General features: G+C 34.4%; 1 long non-coding RNA gene across 1 annotated transcript in view; it reads left to right on the forward strand.

Moving 5' to 3' along the window:
* The first annotated feature begins 13,250 nt into the window (after nucleotides 1–13,250).
* LOC137220139 (uncharacterized) overlaps nucleotides 13,251–23,828 on the forward strand; it is a 119,926-nt gene continuing 109,348 nt past the window's right edge. Inside the window, exons 1-2 of the long non-coding RNA XR_010941496.1 lie at nucleotides 13,251–13,483; nucleotides 15,323–15,375. This is a non-coding gene — a long non-coding RNA (uncharacterized lncRNA). The remainder of the gene's footprint in view (nucleotides 13,484–15,322; nucleotides 15,376–23,828) is intronic.

Below are 23,828 nucleotides of genomic sequence, written 5' to 3' on the forward strand. Positions count from 1 at the left end.
GGACGGAGAGGTCTCACTGCTGCAGCCAGCAGGGATCTGGAAGCCTAAAGAGCATGGGTTTCTGCACTTTGCTGCCAGAATCTTCTCCTCCATGATGGGGACATAGGTTGCTCATCTGGAGCAGGGGCTGGAGGCGGGGGGCCTGGAAACTCACTTTTCAACAATAAAAAGGCTCTGTATGCATGGCAGCCTATTCTTTCTAATGTATGCAGTTTGTGCTATAATAGCCCTCTCAAGGCTGCTTTAGCCTTGTCTCTGACAATTGATATATTTTCACTGTTATTCATTTCAAAGTATTTCATACTCCCCTAAAGATTATCTCTTTGATACATGAATGAATTAGATCTGTTGTTTAGTGTTTTGAGATTTCCTTGTCTTTCTGTTACAGATTACTAATTTATTTCCACTGTGGGTAGAGAACACACTTTGTATGATTTCAATTCTTGTAGATATTTGAGTTTATTTTATGGCCCAGGATATAGTGTACCTTGTTATAAGTTTTGTCAACACCTGAAAAGAATGTGTCTTCTGCTGCTTTTCATGGAGTGTTCTATGAATTTTGATTGGAGCCTGGTGATTAATGATGTCCTTGAGTTTTTCTGTATACTTGCTGAATCTCTCTCTAGTTGTCCTATCAATTGTTTTGAAAGGAGTATCAAAATCTTTAACGTTAACCAAATATGGGCATCTCTGTTTCTCCTTTCAGTTCTATCAAATTTTGCTTTGCGTATTTTTCATCTCTACTGCTGGGTGCATACCCACATAAGTTTTTTATATTTTTCTGGTGGATTGACACTTTCATCATGATACAATCTCTCTCTCTCTTTCTTTCTGTCTCCCCAGTGATTTTCTTTGCTCTGAAGTTGAATTTATTTGATATTAATATAGCCACTCTTGTTTTCCTTTGATTAATATTTGCATAATATCTTTTTATTATTTTACTTCAATCTTCCATGTAATTATATTTGAAGAGAGTTTCTTGCTGTCAGCATATAGTTGAGTCATATTTTTTGATCCACCTTGTCAATATCTGTCTTTTAAAAAAATCCATTGAGGACTTCCCTGGTGGCGCAGTGGTTGAGAGTCCGCCTGCCAATGCAGGGGACACGGGTTCGTGCCCCGGTCCGGGAAGATCCCACATGCTGCGGAGCAGCTGGGCCCGTGAGCCATGGCTGCTGAGCCTGCCCGTCCGGAGCCTGTGCTCCGCAACGGGAGAGGCCACAACAGTGAGAGGCCCGCGTACCGAAAAAAAAAAAATCCATTGAAATTTTTATTTCAGATATGCTATTTCTCAGTTCTAAAAGTTGTATCTTTTCTTTTATATCTTCTCATATCCTGATACTTTCTATTTTTTGGGGGAGGGCATTCTATTTTTTCATTTGTTTCAGTCATATTTGTAATTGCTCCTTGAACAATTTTTGTGATCACTACTTTAAAATCTTTGTGAAATTATTCAATATCTGTTTCTTCTTGGTGTTGGTATTTATGATTGATTCATCTCATTCAGTTTGAGATCCTCCTGGTTCTATGTATGAAATGATTGAAACTTGGACATTTCTGCATTATCTTGTGAGACTCTGGATCTTATTTGAACTTGGAGTTTAAGCTGGCTTTTTCTACTAGCACTTCGGTAAGGGAAGGAGGGTACTTCACTGTCCCTGGGTGGGGCTAGAATTCCAGATTCACTGCTGGTTTTCAGCTGATACCCAGTGAGGAGGGAGCTCCTCATTACCCTTGGCCAGGCATGGGAATTTGGGTTCCCCACCTGGTCTCCACTGACAGTGCTACAGAAGTCACCTTGTTTCCACTGGGTGATGTTAAAAGTCCTGACACTTTTCTAGGCCTCCCCTGATACCACACCAAAGTATAGGGTCTCCATTCAGCACTTGCTGGCATACGTGGAGTTGAGGGTCATGCTGTTTCCTGTGCTGTTTTACTGCAGTAGAGCTGTATTGTCTCATATGTCTGTCTTGCTAGGCTGTTCCTTTCCTGTTCCTTTATCTAGAAAGGGCAGGTTTTGTTGGGGATCTTTTTGTCCTGTGCCTTTTGGCATTCTCAGGTTGCTGGGCTCTTCAACTCCCAAGTTTGGAATATATGAAGTAAAAAGAAAACCCAAAGAACTCATTACCATGTTATTCTATACACACTGAAGTTTCTGCACCTTTCAGAGTCTTCTTAGATTTGTTTTATATATAATTGTCCAGAACTTTTCATTGTATTTGTGAAGAGGAATAGGGAAAAGTATGACGTTTCTTTTTTCCAGAAGCAGAAGTTCATCCCTTTACTTGTAGTCTATCTTAGTCTTTATATGTAAAGTAGGTTTCTTGTAGACCTCATATAGTTGCTATAGTTTAAATAAACTCTGACAATCTCTGTCTTTTAATTAATATCTTTAGACCATGCATATTTAAACTTGGATTAGCATAAGCCACGTTTGTAATTGTTTTCTATTTATTGACAGAGGCTTCTTTCACTCTCTTATCTGGTTTTAACTGAGTATGTTATGATTCCATTTTAATCTCCTTTCTAGCATATCAGTTGCCTAAAGTTGATAGTGTTCATTTTTTATTAATGTAACAGATCATCTCATGTGGTAGTACAACAGAATGTTCCCAATCCTTCCCTCCCATCTTTTGATTCATTGCTGTCATTCATTTTACTTTCCATGTGTTATAATCACCAGCTGTTGCAATTCATGATTTAAACTAACATTGTATTCAGTGGAATATATACTTAGAGTCAACAGGATTGTTGTGCTACCTAAGTTTTGGAAATGTGCCTCTGAAGTGCTTCTGAATTTTATTTTGATAGGTGCCTGGGGATATTATTGACCTGTAACAAATACTGTAATTTTTAATGATTTTTTTTTTATCTTGAAAACTCTGAATCATTTGAGTGGTTTATATTAGTACTCTCTCCCATCATTTCTCCAGGGAATATGTTCACTTTAACTATTAAATGGATTGATTGATGATCATTGCTGTAAGAAACACAAGCATGGCAATTTATTAGCAGGATGCTGTAGTTCTTAGTCTTCACTGTAGTCTAACAAATTATAGCCCATAAAAAAAAACATTTCCAAAGGACTTTAGGCCTAAGGATTATCCATTTCACCTGCAAAATCTAATGATCTGTCAATCACGGTCATTGTGCTGGCTGAGCAACATAGGAGAAAGGGAAGGTGAGTGGACACTCTAACTGCCTTCTCCTCTATACCAGGTTTAAAATACATTTATTAGTAAATATTTTGTAAATCAAGATTATATTTGAAATGTGAAAATTATTTATAATTTGTAAAACTTCAGATACATAATTATACATTTGATCATGTAATGTGTGACACTGAAAATAATCCCTTAGTTTTATCTTCAAAGTATTTATTTTCATGTTTAAAAAGGGCTAATTATTTGAGAGAAATTATTTAAAAAGCTAATTTCATGATTTGAGAAGCTACCCTAGATGTAGTATTTCCCCTAATTCTGCAAGAAACCAGCCTGCCGATTTTTCATTCCCTTTAGTCAATGAGGAGCTCATTATTGAGACCACCTACAGATGGTATGATTGAAATTTTGAATCTGTGCATAATCACCTCATCATTTTGATCTTTTGATGCAAATCTCTAGACAATCATGGACATTGCGCTAAAAAAGCTTTGGAAGTTCAATTTTAGCCCTAAATTGCTCACATTCCATTTAAGTCCCACATAAGTCTGAAACATTGCTAGTATGCCTATCTTCTCTTAAGGATTAAAAATTGCACTCTGAACTTTCTATGATTGACAAATTATTTTATTTTACACATTCCAAAAAGTTAGAGTATCAGGTAATATCACGCCTGGAAAATTTTGGTTTTAAATAACGTGTTATCTTTTGACTGATTTAAAGTCTCAACATTTTGCAGTTCATATCATCCTATGTTATTTTGTCAATGTGTCATTAGCTTGCAAATTAGTGGGTTTTTTCTTCTTTACCCTCTCGGATGAGAATATTATTGAACATAGGAATTTAGTTCTATATTAAGCAGAATAGTTTTATATTAAAGGAATTGAATTGCACCTTTTAACATGCCAAAATATTATTTTAAATAAGGAAAATCCTCTTTAAATATTAAAGGGCACCAGAACTTACTCCTCCCATTTGTTGTAATTTCATTTAATTTTTATAGGTAGATTTGTGAAAATTTATATTTAAAAATTTTTTTAATTACTATTAAAACACAATCATTAAACATTGGTTTGTTAAGAAATATTTTTATAGTTGGCAGTTAGATACTAAAGATAATTATGTGCACGGGGTTTACAAGTTTAATTACATTTCAATTAAGACTCAGAACTGTTTACTGTAATAAAGTCCATATTATAAATCCAACATAAGTAATAGCAGTTTTTATAATAATTAGTAAGATCAAATAATTAACTAAATTTAATAAATTTAAATTAAACATTAAATATAAATGTCAAATATGTGATTTTTTTTTTTACTTTATACTGGAATATCAACTGGAATTTGTTATTTTCTAAGACTTTTTTTAAAAAAGGTTTTAGATTTACAATAAAATTGAGAGGAGGCTACAGAGATTCCCCATATTCCCTCATCCCCCACACATGCAGAGTCTCCCCCATTTTATCAACATTATTCTCTAGAATGGTACATTTTTTACCAAGGATGAACCTACATTGACACGTCATAATTACCCAAAGTCCATAGTTCACCTTAGGATTCACTTCTAGTGTTGAACATTCTATGGGCTTAGAAAAATTTGTAATGACATACCTCCATTATTATAATATCAGCTCAGATTAGCTTCTTTCACTGTGTATGTGCTTTTAAATTTCCCCCATTCCTTTCATGGCTTGATCACTTTCTTTTAGCATGAATAATATTCCTTGTCTGGATGTGCCACAGTTTAGCCATAAACCTAATGAAGGACATCATGGTTGCTAACATGAATGGGCTATTATGAATAAAACTTTTATAGACATCCATATACAGGTTTTTCTGTGGACACAGATTGTTAACTCTGGGAAAATATCAATGAGCACAATTGCTGTATCATATTGTAAGAAATTGTCAAACTGTCTTCCAAAGTGGCTGTACCATTTTGCATCCCCACCAGCAATGTGTAAGAGTTTCTGTTGCTCCACATCCTCACCAGCATTTGATGTTGTCACAGTGTTTTGGATTATGGGCATTCTAATAGAGATATAGTGGTATCTCATTGTTATTTTAATTTGCATTTCTCTGGTGATATATGATGTAGAGCAAATTTTCATATGCTTATTTGCCATCTGTATATCTTCTTCGGTAAGGTGTCTGTTAAGGTCTTTGGCTCATTTTTTCAGCAGTCTGTTTGTTTTCTTATTGTTGAGTTTTAAAAGTTCTTTGTGTATTTTGGATAACAGTCTTTTATCATATGTGTCCTTTTGCAAAGATTTTCTCCCAGTCTGTGGCTTGTCTTCTCATTTTCTTTACGTTAACTTTCATAGAGCGAATCTTTTTAATTTTAATGAAGTCTGGCTTATCATTTGTTTACTTTGTGGATTGTTCCTTAGTGTTGTGTCAAAACATCACCATAGGCATCACCTATGGTTGTATGGATGTTGTACAAGCATCACTATATCAGAGATCATTTAGGTTTTCTCTTACATTATCTTTCAGGAGTTTTATAGTTTCATGTACATTTAGGTCTATGATACATTTTGAGTTAATTTTTGAGAAAGGTGTAAGGTCTGTTTCTAAATTCTTTGTTTTGCATGTGGATGTTGAGTTGTTCCAGCAGTATTTGTTAAAGGAACTTTCTTTGCTCCATTTTATTGCCACTGCTCTTTTTTAAAAGATCAGTGTCCTATATGTCTCATTGTCTATTTCTGGACTTCCTATTCTATACCATTGATCTATTAGTCCATCCTTTTGCCAGTACCACATTGTCTTGATTACTATAGCTTTATATTAAATCTTAAAGTTGGGTAGTGTCACTCTTCCAACTTTGTTTTTCTCCTTTAATATTGTGTTGGATATCCTGGCTAAAATTTATTAATTTTATCAAATTTTTCAAAGTATCAGCTTTTGGTTGCAATGATTTTCTCTAGTGATTTTCTGCTTTCAACTTCTGCTTATTTTGAATTTAATTTGCTCTTAATTTTCTAGTTTTCTATGGTGGAAAGTTCTTATATACTTGGATTTTAGATCTTTCTTCTTATCTAGTATGTACATTTAATGCTATAAAAGTTCCTCTAAGCACTGATTTGCTGCATCCCATAAATTTTGATAAGTTGTTTCTGCATTTTCATTTAGTTAAAAATATTTTTTAAAATTTCTCTTGAGATTTCATTTGACCCATGGGTTATTTAGAAGTGTATTGTTTAATCTTTATGTATTTAGGATCATCCAGTTATCTTCCTGCTATTTATTTCTGGTTTAATTCCATGTAGTCTAAGAGAAGACATTGCATTATTTCTGTTCTTTTAAATTTGTTAAGGTGTGTTTTGTGACTCACAATGTGGTCTGTCTTTGTGAATGTTTCATGTGTGCTTGAGAATAATGTGTGTGCTGCTGTACTTGGATAAAGTAGTGTATGATGTTAATTGTATCCATTTAATTGATAGTGTTGGTGATTTCAGCTGTGTCTTTATTGATTTTCTGGATCTGTCCATTACTTGCAGAGGTGTGTTAAAGTCTCCAACTATGATAGTGCGTTCATCTATTTATTCTTAAACTCTATCAGTTTTTGACTCACATTGTTTGATGCTCTGCTGTTAGGCACATACATGTTAAGAATTGTTAGGCCTTCTGTAAAAACATTCTCCAGGATAGATCACATCTTGGGTGACAAATCAAGCCTCAGAAATTTTAAGAAAGTTGAAATTGTATCAAACATCTTTTCTGACCACAACACTATGAGATTAGAAACCAATTACAGGAAAAAAAAACTGTAAAAAACACAAACACATGGAGGCTAAACAATGCACTACTAAATAACCAAGAGATCACTGAAGAAATCAAAGAGGAAGTAAAAAAATACGTAGAAAAAATGACAACAAAAACACGATGACCCAAAACCTATGGGACACAGCAAAAAAGCAGTTCCAAGAGGGAAGTTTATAGCAATTCAATCTCACCTCCAGAAACAAGAAAAATCTCAAACAATCTAAACTTACACCTAAAGAGACTAGAGAAAGAAGAACAAAAAAACTCAAAAGTTAGTAGAAAGAAAGAAATCATAAAGATCAGAGCAGAAATAAATGAAATAGAAATGAAGAAAACAATAGCAAAGATCAATAAAACTAAAAGTTGGTTCTGTGAAAAGATAAACAAAATTGATAAACCTTTAGCCAGATCCATCAAGAAAAAAAAGTAGGGGACTCAAATCAATAAAATTAGAAATGAAAAAGGAGAATTCACAAATGACACCACAGAAATACAAAGATCATAAGAGACTACTACAAGCAATGCTACGCCAATAAAATAGACAACCTGGAAGAAATGGACAAATTCTTAGAAAGGTATAACTTTCCAAGACTGAATCAAGAAGAATTAGAAAATATAAACAGACCAAACACAAGTAACGAAATTGAAGCTGTAATTAAAAATCTTCCAACAAACCGAAGTCCAGGACCAGATGGTCTCACAGGAAAATTCTATCAAACATAGGGAGAAGAGCTAACATCTATCCTCTCAAACTCTTCCAAAAAATTGCAGGGGGAGGAAAACTCTCAAACTCATTCTATGAGGCCACCATCACCCTGATACCAAAATAAGACAAAGATAACACAAAAAAAGAAAATTACAGACCAATATCACTGATGACCATAGACGTAAAAATCCTCAACAAAATACTAGCAAACCTAATCCAACAACACATTAAAAGGATCATACACCATGATCAAGTGAGATTTATCCCAGGGATGCAAGGATTCTTCAATACATGCAAATCAATCAATGTGATACACCATATTAACAAATTAAAAAATAAAAGCCATATGATCATCTCAATAGATGCAGAAAAAGCTTTTGACAAATTTCAATACCCATTTATGATAAAACCTCTCCAGAAAGTGGGCATAGAGGGAACTTACCTCAACATAATAAAGGCCGTATATGACAAATCCACAGCAAACATCATTCTCAATGAAAGCATTTCCTCTAAGATCAGGAACAAGACAAGGATGTCCACCCTTATTCAACATAGTTTTGGAAGTCCTAGCCATGGCAATCAGAGAAGAAAAAGAAATACAAGGAATACAAATTGGAAAAGAAGAAGTAAAACTGTCACTGCAGATGACAAGATACTATGCATAGAAAATCCTAAAAATGTCACCAGAAAACTACTAGAGCTAATCAATGAATTTGGTAAAGTTACAGGATACACAATTAATACACAGAAATCTCTTGCATTCCTATACACTAACAATGAAAGATGAGAAAGAGAAATTAAGGAAATAATCCCATTTACCACTGCAACAAAAAGAATAAAATACCTAGGAATAAACCTACCTAAGGAGGCAAAAGACCTGTACTCAGAAAACTATAAAACACTGATGAAAGAAATCAAAGATGACACAAACAGATGGAAGATACACAATGTTCTTGGATTGGAAGAATCAATATTATGAAAATGACTATACTATCCAAAGCAATCTACAGATTCAATGCAATCCCTATCAAATTAGCAATGGCATTTTTCATAGAGTTAGAACAAAAAGTTTTATAATTTGTATGGAAACACAAAAGACCCTGAATAGCCAAAGCAATCTTGAGAAAGAAAAACGGAGCTGGAGGAATCAGGTTCCCTGACTACAGACTATACTACAAAGCTACAGTAATCAAGACAGTATGGTACTGACACAAAAACAGAAATATAGATCAATGGAACAGGATAGAAAACCCAGAGATAAACCCATGCACATATGGTCACCTAATCTATGACAAAGGAGGCAAGAATACACAATGGAGAAAAGACAGCCTCTTCAATAAGTGGTGCTGGGAAAACTGGACAATTACATGTAAAAGAATGAAACTAGAACACTCCCTGACACCATACACAAAAATAAACTCAAAATGGATTAAAGTCCTAACTGTTAGACCGGACGCTTTAAAACTCTTAGAGGAAAACACAGGAAAAACACTCTTTGACATAAATCACGGCAAGATCATTTTTGACCCACCTCCTAGAGTAATGAAAATTAAAACAAAAATAAACAAATGGGACTAATGAAACTTAAAAGCTTTTTCACAGCAAAGGAAACCATAAACCAGGCGAAAAGACAACCCTCAGAATGGGAGAAAATATTTGCAAATGAAGTAACTGACAAAGGAGTAATCTCTAATATATACAAACAGCTCATGCAGCTCAATAGCAAAAACAAAAAACAAACAAAAAAATGGCCAGAAGACCTAAATAGACATTTCTCAAAAAAAAACATACAGATGAACAAGAAGCACATGAAAAGATGCTCGACATCACTAATTATTAGAGAAATGCAAATCAAAACTACAATGAGGGAGCACCTCACACTGGTCAGAATGGCCTTCATCAAAAAGCCTACAAACAATAAATGCTGGAGACGGTGTGGAGAAAAGAGAACCCTCTTCACTGTTGGTGGGAATGTAAATTGATACAGTCACTATGGAGAACAATATGGAGGTTCCTTAGAAAACTAAAAATAAAACTACCATATGATCCAGCAATCCTACTACAGGGCTTATACCCTGAGAAAACCATAATTCAAAAAGACACATGTGGGGCATCCCTGGTGGTGCAGTGGTTGAGAGTCCACCTGCTGATGCAGGGGACATGGGTTCATGCCCTGGTCTGGGAAGATCCCACATGCCATGGAGCGGCTGGGCCTGTGAGCCATGGCCGCTGAGCCTGCGTGTCCAGAGCCTGTGCTCCGCAATGGGAGAGGCCACAACAGTGAGAGCCCCGCGTACTGCAAAAAAAAAAAAAAAAAAAAAAAACCAAAGACACCTGTCCCCTAATGTTGATTGCAGCATTATTTACAATAGCCATGACATGGAAACAACCTAAATGTCCATAGACAGATGAATGGATAAAAAAGATGTGGTACGTATATACAATGGAATATTATCTATTAAAAGGAACGAAATTTGGTCATTTGTAGAGATGTGATTGGACCTAGAGTCTGTCATACAGAGTAAAGTAAGTGAGAAAGAGAAAAACAAATATCGTATATTAACACATATATGTGACATCTAGATAAATGCTACAGATGAACCTATTTGCAGGACAGGATTAGAGATGCAGACATAGAGAGTGGATGTGTGGGCATGGGAGGTGGAAGGGAGAGTGGGATGAATTGGGAGATTAGGTTGGCCTTAAATACACTACCGTGTGTAAAATAGATAGCTAGTAGGAACCTGCTGTATAGCACAGGGAGCTCAGCTCAGTGCTCTGTGATGACATAGATGGGGTGGGAAAGAGGTCAAGAGGGAGGGGATATATGTATACATATAGCTGATTCACTTCATTGTTGAGCAGTAACTAACACAACATTTAAAGCAATTATACTCCAATAAAATTTTTTTAAAAGTCAACTCCTCTATCATTATGTAGTGTCCTTCTGTATCCCTGATGGCTTTCCTTGATGTGTGCTGTGTCTGAAATTAGTAGAGCTACTCCTGCTTTCTTTTCCTTAGTGTTAACATGGTATATTTTTCTCCATCCATTTACTCTTAATCTATGTATGTCTTTATTTTTAAAGTGAGTTTCTTATAGATGATATATGGTCAAGTTTTCGATCCACTCTAGCAATCTCTGTCTTTTAATTGGTACATTTAGACCATTGACATTCCAAGTAATTACTAATACAGTTGGATTAATAACTACCGTATTAGTTACTGTTTTCTCTTTGTTGCCCTTGTTCTTTATTCCTATTTTTGTCCTTCACTCCTTTTGGGCCTTTTATAGTTTTATATGATTCCATTTTCTCTCCTTGTTCATCTGCTTTTTTGAGCATATGATTCTATTTTCTCTCTTTTTAATATTTCATTTGTATTTCTTTTTTCACTTTTTTTTTTTAGTGGTTGTCTTAGAGTTTTCAATATACCTTTGCAATTAATCCCAGTCCACTTTCAAATAGTACTATAGCGCTTCATGTGTAATATGCACACATTTTAAAAACAAAATAACCCTGACTTCCTCTCATCCCTTATACCATTGCTGTCATCCTTTCACTTATATACAAGCATAAATAAGTATATATATATATACATAAGCATACATAACTGAATACATTATAACTGTTTTTATTTTGAACAGTTATCTATTAGATCAATTAAGAATAAGAAAAATAAAAGTTTCTATTTTATCTTTATGTATTCCTTCTTTCATGCTCTTTATATAGATCCAGGGTAATAACCTATTAACCTACATTATTTTCCTTCTCTCTATAGAACTTCTTTTAACTTTTCTCTTAAGGCAAGTCCACTAGCACCAAATTCACTCTAGTTTTGTTTGTCCAAAAAAGTCTTTATATCTCCTTTACATTTGAAAGATAATTTCACAGCGTACAGAATTCTAATTTGGTGGCTGTTTTCTCTCAACACCTTAAATATTTCTGTTTTTTCTCTTCTTGCTTTCATGTTTTCTGAAGAGAAGTTGGATGTTATTATCTTTATTCTTCTCTAGATAAAGTGTATTTTTCCTCTGGCTTCTTTTAGAAGATTTTTCTTTATTTTTGAAAAAGATGTGCTGAGGTATAATTTTTTTTTATATTTATCCTTCTTGGTGTCCTCTTGTTACCAAATTGAGTCAAATGGACCCTGCTCGGGCCCCAGCCTGGGCAGCCGAGGCTCTCTGCCTCTGCGTAGGAGGGCTCTTCTTCCTTTGGAGTTTGAGTAGGTGAATAACAAAACTGAAGCTGAGATCGACACAGCACAAACTTTATTCAGTGGCCAAAGAATGGAGACTCAGAAACTAAGTTCACAGATCAACTTCTCCACCTGGAGAGAGTGATTTAATTATAAAGAGTAAAGCCAAAGAGAGGAGGAGTGAGGCTGATGATGGGGAGACATCTGCATTAGTCTATGGGACAGGGGTGGGGCTTTTTCCCTGAGGGAGTGGGCACCACCCTCTTTTTATACTTTTATGGTCCTTAATGTCCAGTCCTGGCCACCGGTAGGTGTGTCATTTAATGTGCTCATGTAGTAAAATCGTATATAATGAGACTCAGGGTCTGTTGCAGGTCAGATGTATCACCATCTTGGTCCCAGCTGGTTCCACCTGGGTTTTTTTGTTTGTTTGTTTGTAGCTTCCTTTCTTGTCTCTGGACTCTTTCACTTAAAGATTTATGTTAACTCCTGCTAAAGGTGGGAGTTGCAGGGTTTTGAACAAACACCTGGAGCAGCTCTGGCAATACTCCAAGTTTTCTGGATCTTTGGTGTCAGATATTAATTTGGAGAAATTATCAATTATGGTTCACATATTTCTTCTGTTTTTTTTCTCTTTTTCTTCTCCTTCTACATGTGTATCTTCTGTAGTTGTCCCACAGTCCTTGGACTCTCACTTCAGTTTTTTCAGTCATTGTTCTCTTTGCTTTTCAGTTTTTGAGGATCCTAGTGATAGATTCTCTAGTGCAGATTCTTTCTTCACCTGTGCCCAATCTACTAGCAAGCCCATCAGCGGCAGTCTTTATTTCTGTTCCACTCTTTTTTATCTCTAGCATTTATTTTGGGTCCTTTCTTAGGATTTCCACTTCTCTGCTTATATTTTCCATCTGTTTTTGCATGTTGTCTACTTTATCCATTAGAGCCCTTAGCATATTAATCACAGTTCTTTCCAATTCCAAGTCTAATAATACCAATATCCCTGCCCTGCCTGGTTCCAATGCTTGCTCTGTCTCTTTAAATTGTGTTTTTGCCTTTTGGTATGCATTTCCATTTTTTGTTTTTCATGATAACCAGATGTGATGCACTGGGTAAATGGAGCTGCTGTCAGTAGACCTTTAGTAATGTGGTGGTGGGGTGTGAGAGGAGATGAAGCATTCTGTAGTTCTATGCTGATTAGGTCTCAGTTTTTAGTGTATGCCTACAGACGGTAAACTGTGTTTCTCAGCTTTTTCTCCCCTTCTCAGCTGGGTCAGGATAGCTAGAGTGGGCTAGAGTTGTTTATTCCTCTTCCCCGCATGGAAGGCTAGAACCAGCTGCAGTTGGTTATTTCCCTTCCCGAGGTCAGGCTCTGGTTAACTAGTTTCTGCTGAGGGCACTCCTTATTAAGAAAAACAGAATCTTCTGGCGTATTTCAAAATGGTTTCTTTCCTCAGCGTCCTGACAGAAGCTGGAAAGGATTTTGCTCTGATATTTAAAATGGGAACCTTGTTAAGCTCCTAGAGATAAATTTCACAATATTGTGGAGTTTTTAACTCTCAGACTTGGCACTGAGCCTCCAGCAATTCATCAATTATGGTACAGAACTTCCTACCCTGGCACTGGTTCCTCCGTGGTTCTGTTCCTGAGTTTCTGCTCTGGTAAGATGTGCCTGCCTGTATGCATTTGCCTGTTTGTCTCTCCTGTCTTGAGGGTAGTAGTTTCTTTGTGTTCTCCCCTCTCTTCTGGATCCAAGAAGAGTTGTTGATTTTTCAGTCTGTTCAGTTTTGTTTTGTTTTTTTTAAACCTGTTGTTAGGGTAGCATGACAACTTCCAGGCTCCTTACATGCAGAACTAGAAACTGGAAGTACATTTGTTTTTCTTGAAAAGAAAAATAATCTGTGCAACAACTGAAAAAAAAAATTCCACTAAGGCTGTACTTCAAATAGACTTTGGAAAAAAGTGTATTTTGCTTAATTGATCATAGAAAAGTGCGTTGTAAAAAAGCTTTCATTCCCTAAATTGGAAACTGCAGAGACATATATGCATTTACACACAATTAGATATGGTGCTTTAAACAAGTTTGCAAGAATAATGATGAATAAGAATTTACTTTCAGTAGAACAAATTATGAAATTGGTTTGCAAACTTCCAACCTAAGCATAGCTAAAGTGGAAGAGGATAAGTAGGGTTGGGGGTAATGTTTCTTGAGACCTATTATCCTGTTGGATTGTAAACCAGACCCTCTTTAGCTAATTTAATATTCAGAATCACCTTGAGAGCTAAATGTTGTTATGTGAATTATAGGCTATTTAACAAAGGCATGGTAAATTCTCAGTTTATTGAATGTCATGTGACATAGGATTTTATCCCAGGTGGTCTGACTTGAGGAGGGAAACTTTACAATACATAAACATATTGATGAGAAGTGCTCCTAATAATTACTTTGCAAGATAAGTATTTGTAAATATTGCTTCGGAACATGTCAAACTTTAATCAAGGGAGGTAGCTGGCATTATTGCTATCATTGTGTGTAAAATTAAATATCAATATCTTTGTTGATGTCCAAGCATTTCTTAATATAGGTCCACTTTTTGTCCTTTGGCAAGGCTTTAACTTTCTGTCCCTGTTATTCTGTTTTCTCAATGTGATGTATGTATGTACTGTCAGTTCCAAGTCCTTGAGCAGATATAAAAGTATAAAAAATTTCCCTCTGTGTTAGTGTTTAATCCAGTAGACCAATGCTTGGATTTTTATCACAATATATCATAGACCATACATATCTCTCAGTTCAGTGTTTTTGACTAATGTTTACATGAAAACATTTATATTTTGTCTTAAGGTATATATAAAATATTAAATATATATGGAGGAAAAGTCTAGAATTGTATTCTAAATTCAGTTGGTAGCAAGTAGAAATTGTATGTAGCTATTTGAAAACCTCACTGTGTATCCATATAGGTGTGTCTGTCTTGGATGTTGTTTGCTTTACGAAAGGCATCACAGTGTCATACTCTGTGTCATGATTTTTGCAAATGTGTGTTTGTTCAGAATGTATTTCCACATTTCCTTGCACACTTAATCCATACTTTTGTTCATGTGTGCAGCGAGTATCAAAAGACTCAAATATGCTAAATTTGTGGAGAAGAGAGCAAAGGAAAGGAGAAATGTTATTATAAACATACAAAGCGATTGTTAACAGCATAGATACTTTGGTGGTCAGAGTAAACACAACAGATTGTTTTGTAGGTGTATGTGTGTCTATAAGCATGTTTTGCTATTTTAATTGTATTTTGGGGAAATAGATGGGAGGTTTGGTGTCAATGTATAAATTACCTACTTGGAAATAATATTCCAATTAGTATTTTTATATATAAGTCTAAATTTTCAGGAAAAATTTGCTGGTGTTCAGCAGGAAATGCCTGCTATGTTAATTTTAGAATCCCAGTGAGCCAGCATCTTTCTTTCTGGTTTTTACATATTCCTCTCATTTTTTTCAGACTAATTCATGAAAAAATACTGCTGTTCCGTAACATCCTTTGAGACTAAGTTGGTAAGTTGATAATCTGGCAATTCTATTCTTTTTGAAATGATAAATATTTTGATATTTTTGGACCTATAATCTATCAAAATGTCAATCTTTAGTAGAATGTTTCCTGAATCTCTTCACACTTTAATCTATACGTGGATATCAAAAGAGTGTTTTACTTTATCACTATAAAAATAACAAGAATTAGGGTTTCCCTGGTGGCGCAGTGGTTGAGAGTCCGCCTGACGATGCAGGGGACACGGGTTCGTGCCCTGGTCCTGGAGGATCCCGCAGGCCGCGGAGCAGCTGGGCCCGTGAGCCATGGCCACTGAGCCTGCACGTCCAGAGCCTGTGCTCCGCAATGGGAGAGGTCACAACAGTGAGATGCCCGCGTACTGCAAAGAAAAAAAAAAAAAAAAAGAAAAAAAACCTTCTAAAAACTGATACATAAAGATATTAAATTAATATTTTGTAGGAAAATGACCTTCAAAGTCTTGGAGGCTTTTATTGTCATATGTGTATATTTGTGTGTGGGAATTAGTATGGTATGGATATTATACTATGGTCAATATACTGGAAGATGACTTTAATGTAATTATTTGTTTTTGTCCTAAAATTTTTAGATTTTCTTACAAAGCCAAAAATATTAATATATTTTAAATATTAAAATATTATATAGTCTTGAAATGATTATATTTTAAGCCAGTTCATGGGACTGAAATAGGCTGATGAAATAAACTCAATTACATTTTAAAAAATTTCTTGTAAAAATTGTATATGGTGACTTTGAGAAATATCTTTTGTTATTATTCGGAAAATTTCCTGTTACTGATAGAAAAAAATCTGCAAAGATGTGGTAAGGAAAAAAATATATATGTTATTGCAAACACATGCCCATACACACAGTGTTTGCAGTGCTAAATGTAGTACATTCCCAGTTTGAAAGATTTTGTTGTCTTATGTTTTGCTTTTATGAATTCTCATCATGTTTGAGACTCAGTTCTGACCTCACATTTGTAGAATAGATATTGACTATTTGAATTGTTATTAGCTTTTTTCTTGTAACTCATTAAGATACTTGAGAATAAAAAGTAACATAGCCATCTTATTTTTCTCCTATTAGTACTGTAATTGACAGAGCTTCATTGTAAATGAATTATCATTTCAAGATAAACAGGGTCTTCTGTTGATTTTATTAGGGAATTCTCAAGATTTGTATATAATCTATTACAATTCTTAATTTAATTTCTGATGACATTGCTTTATTTTGCATCCTTTGTGGTTTTTCTTTTGTCCAAATTTGTCAAGGTGACAAAAATGAAAAAGGATATGAAAAGAATTATTTAAATCAAATTTTTAAAGAAGATGCCAAAGTCCAAAACTGAATAAAAAGAAAAATTATTTACACTCACCAGGTGCCAAATAGAACAAGGCAAAATCACATTAAAATTTTATATATAAAGAAAAAGAAATGCATTTGGATGTTTTACATAATTGTACATGAGTTTGACTTTTTGTCAATGAAACGATGAAAATGAGATAATATGTGGGATAATGAAATTATGTGAAATATTAAATGGTTAATGTTTTGACATTATATTTAAGTATACTTGGCCAGTGTTTTATTCCCTCACCATGAAATTAATGAGTGTTATGGCCTCTCAATTACTGACTTTTAATAATAGCTCCTTTTTGTAAAACACATCAACTTTCTATTTTAACACGATTGAAAATATTGTTCTTTTGTAAGTTCCTAACCAATTGGTGTTGTGTAAGATGATACATGGTAGACTTTGGAAGAATTCTTAACCATTCTCTAGTTCCTGCTGCCAATTTCAGGTATTCGTTTAAGCCCTACCTGACTACCTATTATATTATAAACTATTGTAATACAGTAAAGAAAAACTTAGCCAGAGTTGTCTTGGATGTAGATTGGGTAAAAGAAAAGGTAAAGCCTGAAATTTTGTAATTAATATTCAAACAGTAAGAAAACTTGTCTAACAGTGTAAATAGGCAATCATTCCTCACCACAGCAAATCCATGTTCATTAAATTATACAGATGCAAGATTTTGGCTTACAGCTTGATCTCTGCAGCCCTTCTCAAAATCTGCTGTTAGACATTTTGGAATGTACTATGCTTATAGAACAGAAAATTGATACAATCAGGTTTTTCCCTTGGTACTGATGAACTTAAAAAAAAAGGTGAGTTTAAAGACTTGGACTCTCTTCAAGGTGGTTTTAATTTTAGTTTACTACCCATCATAGAATGTGCCTGGGACTTCTTTAACCATTTTCATTCTTTAACATGAAAATATGTAACTGTGGTATAGTAGTAAGTATCTTAAATGTGTGTTGGTACAGCCCTGAGTTACCATATGGTCTCTCCTTTGGTCAATGGTATACAAAACTGAGCTTGCATGTCTGGATTGTCTGGATTCCTCTGACTTTATAAATGACTCATTCTGCATAAGTCAAATTGATCAACTGACATTAGACTCAACTCTATGAGAAAGTCTAAAAGCATTGGGAGATGATTAAAATCTCATATAACCTAAATTCTTATAACATCATATGATTATGAGCTGATTTGGGGGTGAGTTGGCTATTAAGGTGGAAATACCTGTTTGTGTGCTAGGTTGTTTCCAGAGGCACTTTTTTTTTTAATTTTGTTACATGTCATTAATACTTATTTTATTCTAGAGATTGCGTGAAAGTGTAAATGTACTTGGAGGAAGTCCAGGAAGTAGAAAATACAGTCATTCTATCTAACTTTTTCTTTTTTTTGGCTGTAGTTGGTGCCAAGAGCCATAGCGTTAATATAGAAAATGTGCTTTTCCTCTAACTCACATTAACTTTAGGAAATAATGCCTACAACTGAGAGCTCTAGATGCCAGTGACCTCAACCACCCAAGGATTGCTTCAACCTCTGTTACTGTGATGCCTTGTAAACATTGTCTCCAGAAACTAAATGGGTTCCTGACATCTATTTCCAATATTTGGCTACCAAAATAACAAACAATACTAGTGATAAAATATGGTCGGTGTTGTATCTATGAGTATGTTTGTATAATTTTATATTTTAGGTTAGTGAGAAAACCTGAAAAAAGCTCCTATAAAGTACATTGTTCAGGCAATATCATTTGTCTGTTATATCAGTACATCCCAAATACACAAACATACATAAATAAAAATCTAATAATTTAATAATAAAAGTGTAAAATATAAGCCCCAATAATAAGGTAATAAAAAAACTTTACAAAATAATTTATATACCAAATAATAATTAAATCAAAATTGAAACCTAAGTGATAGAACTAAAACTATGCTCAGCTAGAGATAAAGAGACCAAGTATGTTAAACATTAAACAAGATAATTTTTTAAAAATTAACTAATGAGGGCTTCCTTGGTGGCGCAGTGGTTGGGAGTCTGCCTGCCGATGCAGGGGACACGGGTTTGAGCCCTGGTCCGGGAGGATCCCACATGCCGCGGAGCGGCTGGGCCCGTGCGCCACAGCTGCTGAGCCTGCGCTCTAGAGCCCACGAGCCACAACTGCTGAGCCCGCGTGCCTAGAGCCCGTGCTTCGCAACAAGAGAAGCCACCGCAATGAGAAGCATGCGCACCGCAGCAAAGACCCAAGACAGCCAATAAATAAATAAATTTAAAAAAAAATTAACTAATGATTTATTTCAAATAATTAGAAGAAATGTAGTTAAATTAATGAGATGAAAAATAAAGTCATAGAAATTAATACACCAAAAACAAAAGAAATCAAATCTGTAAAACTGATTAAACAGTTCAGGAACTGATAGCTTTAAAAAAAGATAAAATGGTCTCTGATAAATCTAAACAAAGATGAAGAAAGAAAGAAATAGAATAGCTAAAATGGGATAGCTAAAATGTGTCTGTGTGTGCATGTGTTTGTGTGTCTGTGACTTAGATGTGCAATGGTAAGGTAAGTCAATGAAGTTGAAAATCTTGTAACAAATTATACTCAGGCAGAGCCAAAAATTCATAAAATCAATCCAAGGAAGTACAGATAACTTAATTACTCAATATTCAGAGTAAATAGTTACCAAATTAAAAGGGCACCAAATAACTGATTCTAAGTCAAATTCAAATTAAGTTTATGGGACAATTCCTTATTTCTATGACAAACAGCAATTCTCATTTTATAAAATAGTTACAGAGCATGGAAAAAGGCTTTCATTAAGTTTAAGAAATCTTGAGTCCATGCTCGATCACTCCAAAATAATTAAGGTAACTCATATTTATGAATGAAGATAGATATTTTCTTACAAAATATTAATAAGTATGTTTCAGATGGCCATAAGAGACTTATGATCTACATCCAAATTTTTCTTTAGAAAGGAATAAATTTTATGTCAATACCATACATGATTCCAGTAAGTCAAAGCTATACATTCAGACTGAAAATCACACACACACAAAATTTCATTTAATTAAATTAGGCAATCAACCTCTTAAAAATTCTTAATTATATTAATAAAGAAGTTATGTATGAGATACATATTATCCATAAAGAGATACATCTCATCCATATGAGGACTAAGGACAGAATGCATGTGTTTATCTGCTAAGGCTCCTATAACAAAATACCACAGACTGTGGGACTTACACAAGAGAACTCTATTTTCTCATAATTCTGGAGGCTGGAAATCCAAGACCAAAATGATGACAGGGTTGATTTCTGGTATGACCTCTCTCCTCGGCTTACAGATCCTTCTTACTGTGTTGACACATGCCTTTTCTCTGGATGTGCGTGCTCCTGGTGGTGTGTCTTCCTCTTCTTATATGAACATCAGTACTATTAGATTAGGGCCCTTTTGACCTCATTGCACTTTAATTACCTCCTTTAAGGTCGCATATCCAAATACAGTCACAATGGGAGACAGGGCTTCAATATATGAATTTGTATCAGGGGCACATTTTCTGTAAAAATGCTCAACTACACCATTTTTTCTTGATATGGTTTGATCATATTTAAAGTACTAAGAAATGTAACAGAAAAAACATTGATTTTTATCACTCAGAAAAAGATAAGATTTCTATTTTCAGATAAGTGGATTATGGGCAAAATATAAAGAAGTGTTGCCTAAAAGGAATTTCAAAATTCAAAAATGAGAAGTTGCTACTCTTGGGTATCTATTTGTTGTTAGGTGCATATATATAATTGTTATATCTTCTTGATAAATTGACACTTTTATCCATATATTATATGATGTCGTTCTTTGTCTCTTGTAACAGTGTTTGAGCTAAATTTTATGTCTTACGATATTGGTATAGCCCATCCAGCTGTCTTTTAGTTACTAAAACTTTGTATGGAATATTGTTTTCCATCTTTTTACCTTCAAACTATTTGTGTCTTTAGATAAAATATGTGTCCCTTATAGACGGCAAGTAGACCATGTGTCTTTTTTAATCCATTTCAACAATCTCTGCCTTATATTGGAGATTTTAATCCTCTACATTTAAACTAATGGCTAATAAGGAAATACTTCTGCCACTTTGCTATTTTGTATATATCATATCTTTTGTTTTCCAATTCCTTAATTACTGCCTCCTTTTGTATTTAATTGATTTGTATAGTGTACATTTATTTGTTTCTCATTTCCTTTTATATGTATTTTAAAATTATTTTCTAGTGGCTATCTTAGAGATTACAATTAACTTCTTAAATTTATAACAAGTTATTTGGATTAATACCACATTAGCTTCAGTACTATACAAATACTCAGCTCTCATACAGCTCCATATTTCTCTCTTGATATTTTTGTTGTCATCACAAATTACATATTTATACATTATGTACCCATTAGCATAAGTTTATATCTATTTTTATGCATCTGTCCTTTAAATCTTAAAAGAATAAGCGGTGGGATTTTTTAAAAAATATATAATAATAATTGATTTTGCATTAACCTACATAGTTATCTCTGCCAGTCTTCTTTATTTCTTTGTATGGCTTCAAGTTACTTTATAGTATCCTTGTATTTCCACCTGAAAGACACCCTTTTGCATTTATTATAGGGTAGGTCTGCAAATAACAAACTCCCTCAATTTTTGTTTATTTGGAATTTTTTTTTAATTGAAGCATAGTTGACTTACAATGTTGTGTTAGAATTAGGTGCACAGCAAAGTGATTCAGTTGTGTATATATATATATATAGAGAGAGAGAGAGAGAGACACATATATATACATATGTGTGTATATATACATATGTGTGTAGGTATATGTGTGTGTATATACATATTTTTTTCAGATTTTTTTCCATTATAGGTTATTAAAAGATATTGAGTGCAGTTCCATGTGCTATAAACTGTTTTAATTTCTTCTTGATTTTGAAATTTAGTTTGTCACATATGGAATTCAATAGGTTATTATTATTATTATTATTATTCAACAAGTTAAGAATGCCACCCCACAGCTGTCTGGCCACTGTCATTTTTGCTGAGAATTTTACACTTAATGTTGTCAATAACTTGTTCGTGATAAGTAGCTCCTCTCCTGCTGCTTTCAGGGTGCTCTCTTTGTCTCTGGCTTTTGACAGTTCGATTATAGTGTGTCTCAGTGTGGATACTGTTGTGTTCATTCTTCTTGGAGTTCATTGAATTTCCTGTTTGTGTAGAGTCATGTCTTCCATCAAATTTGGGAAGTTTTTAGCCATCATATCTTCAAATACTCTGTCATTTTCTCACTTTCTCCTCTCCCACTGGGACTTCTACTATGCATATGTTGGTACATTTGATGGTGTATTACAGGCCTTTTAACTGTTTTTTATGTTTATTAGTTTTTCTTTCTGTTCCTCAGACTGAATAGCTGCAATTGATCTCTCTTTACATACACTGATTCTTTCTTCTAACTTGCTTAAATATCCTGTTGAAACTCTAGTGAATTTTTCATTTCACTAAAAAGTACTTCAAAGCTCTCCAACTATTTTTAAGTTGCCTTCCTGATTCAGTGTTTATTTGGTTGCTATAAGTCTGATTTTTTTCAAGAGTTAAAACAATTCTGAGAGTTTTTGTTTACTTTTACTGTGTTGGTAGAGGGACAGCCCTTTGGACATTTTGTACTTTCCAGCTCCAGAATTTTTGTTTAGTTCCTATTTATAATTTCTATGTCTTTACTGATACCCTATGTCTCTTGAGACATTATTTTTATGGTGTCCTTTAGTTTGTCCATAATTTCCTTTACCTCTTTGAATATAAAACAGTAAATTTAAAGTCTTTTTCTAGTAAGTCCAATGTCTGTACTTCCACAGAGACAGTTCTGGTTAATTTTCCTATGAGTGGGGTGTACATTTTTTTTACATGATTCATAATTTTTTGTTGAAACTTGGACATTTTGAATATTATGACTTGTTAATTCTGGGAATCAGATTCTTCTGCCACCTTGAAATTTGTTCTTGTTGCTTTCTCTGATTTGTAATTGGTTGGTTGTTTAGTGGCAATTCTAAACAATTTTATATTCTGAAATCTAAAACTATTCTGTATTAATTGATATGTGTGGTCTCTGCAGTCTCCCTTTTATCTTTTGATTAGGTAATATTGACAGATTTCTTTGAATGTTTGGAGCCAAAAACAGAACCAAAAATTCTGAGTCTTTGCACATTGGCTATGTGTTGTAACACCCTTTTAACACTTAGCTGAGTAGTTACAAACCTTCCTTAGTCTTTACTTCCTGCTGTGCAGAGTCTAAAAATCAGTCTAAGGTAAAAGCTTAGGGTCTTCCCAGTTGTGTTTTTGAACACACATCCTGCTCTGGGCATGTACATAACTTTCTGTATTCCCCAATATTCATGTGAGATTTTCAGTGCCATAATTCTTCAAATACTTTTTCTCCACAAAATTTTCTCTCAAGCTTCTGGCAGTCTATTAATTCCCCTCAAATTGTATTTGCTCTAGACGGCAATGGGTTTTTCATTTGCCTTTTAAAGTTTTTGAGGAATGCCCTCTGTGTAGCCACTTTTCTGCCCTGAGAAAGTTTTGGATTAGGTGAGACAGAGGCAACAGAGGCAAGTGCTTTTGTCAGTCCTTCAGCTAGCCATTAGACAGATTAAAACAGACAAAAATAACTATTAGAGAACAAGGTCAGCTTTGCTCCCTCTGGAGCCAGGGACCAGAATTACATACTGGGAACATGGGTTATCATTTCAAAACCATTGTTGAGCGAGAGGGAGGTAGGACAAAGACAAGTAAAAATACTTCAGAGCTCTCCATCTGTTTTTAAGTTGCCTTCTTGATTAGGTGTTTACTTTGTTGCTGTAAGCCTTTGACTTTTTTCAAGAATCTACTATGTTTTTAGACGGACAGCCCCTTGGAACTACCTATTCCACCATGTTCACTGACATCAAACCCAAACCACTAGCAAACTTTTAGTATTAAAAATACATCTAATACTATTTGAAGGAAATGCTAATAAATTCTCTAACATCTATGTGGGGAGGGGGTGTCTTT

The sequence above is a fragment of the Pseudorca crassidens genome, chromosome 2, assembly GCF_039906515.1.
Source record: "Pseudorca crassidens isolate mPseCra1 chromosome 2, mPseCra1.hap1, whole genome shotgun sequence".
Classification (NCBI taxonomy): domain Eukaryota; kingdom Metazoa; phylum Chordata; class Mammalia; order Artiodactyla; family Delphinidae; genus Pseudorca; species Pseudorca crassidens.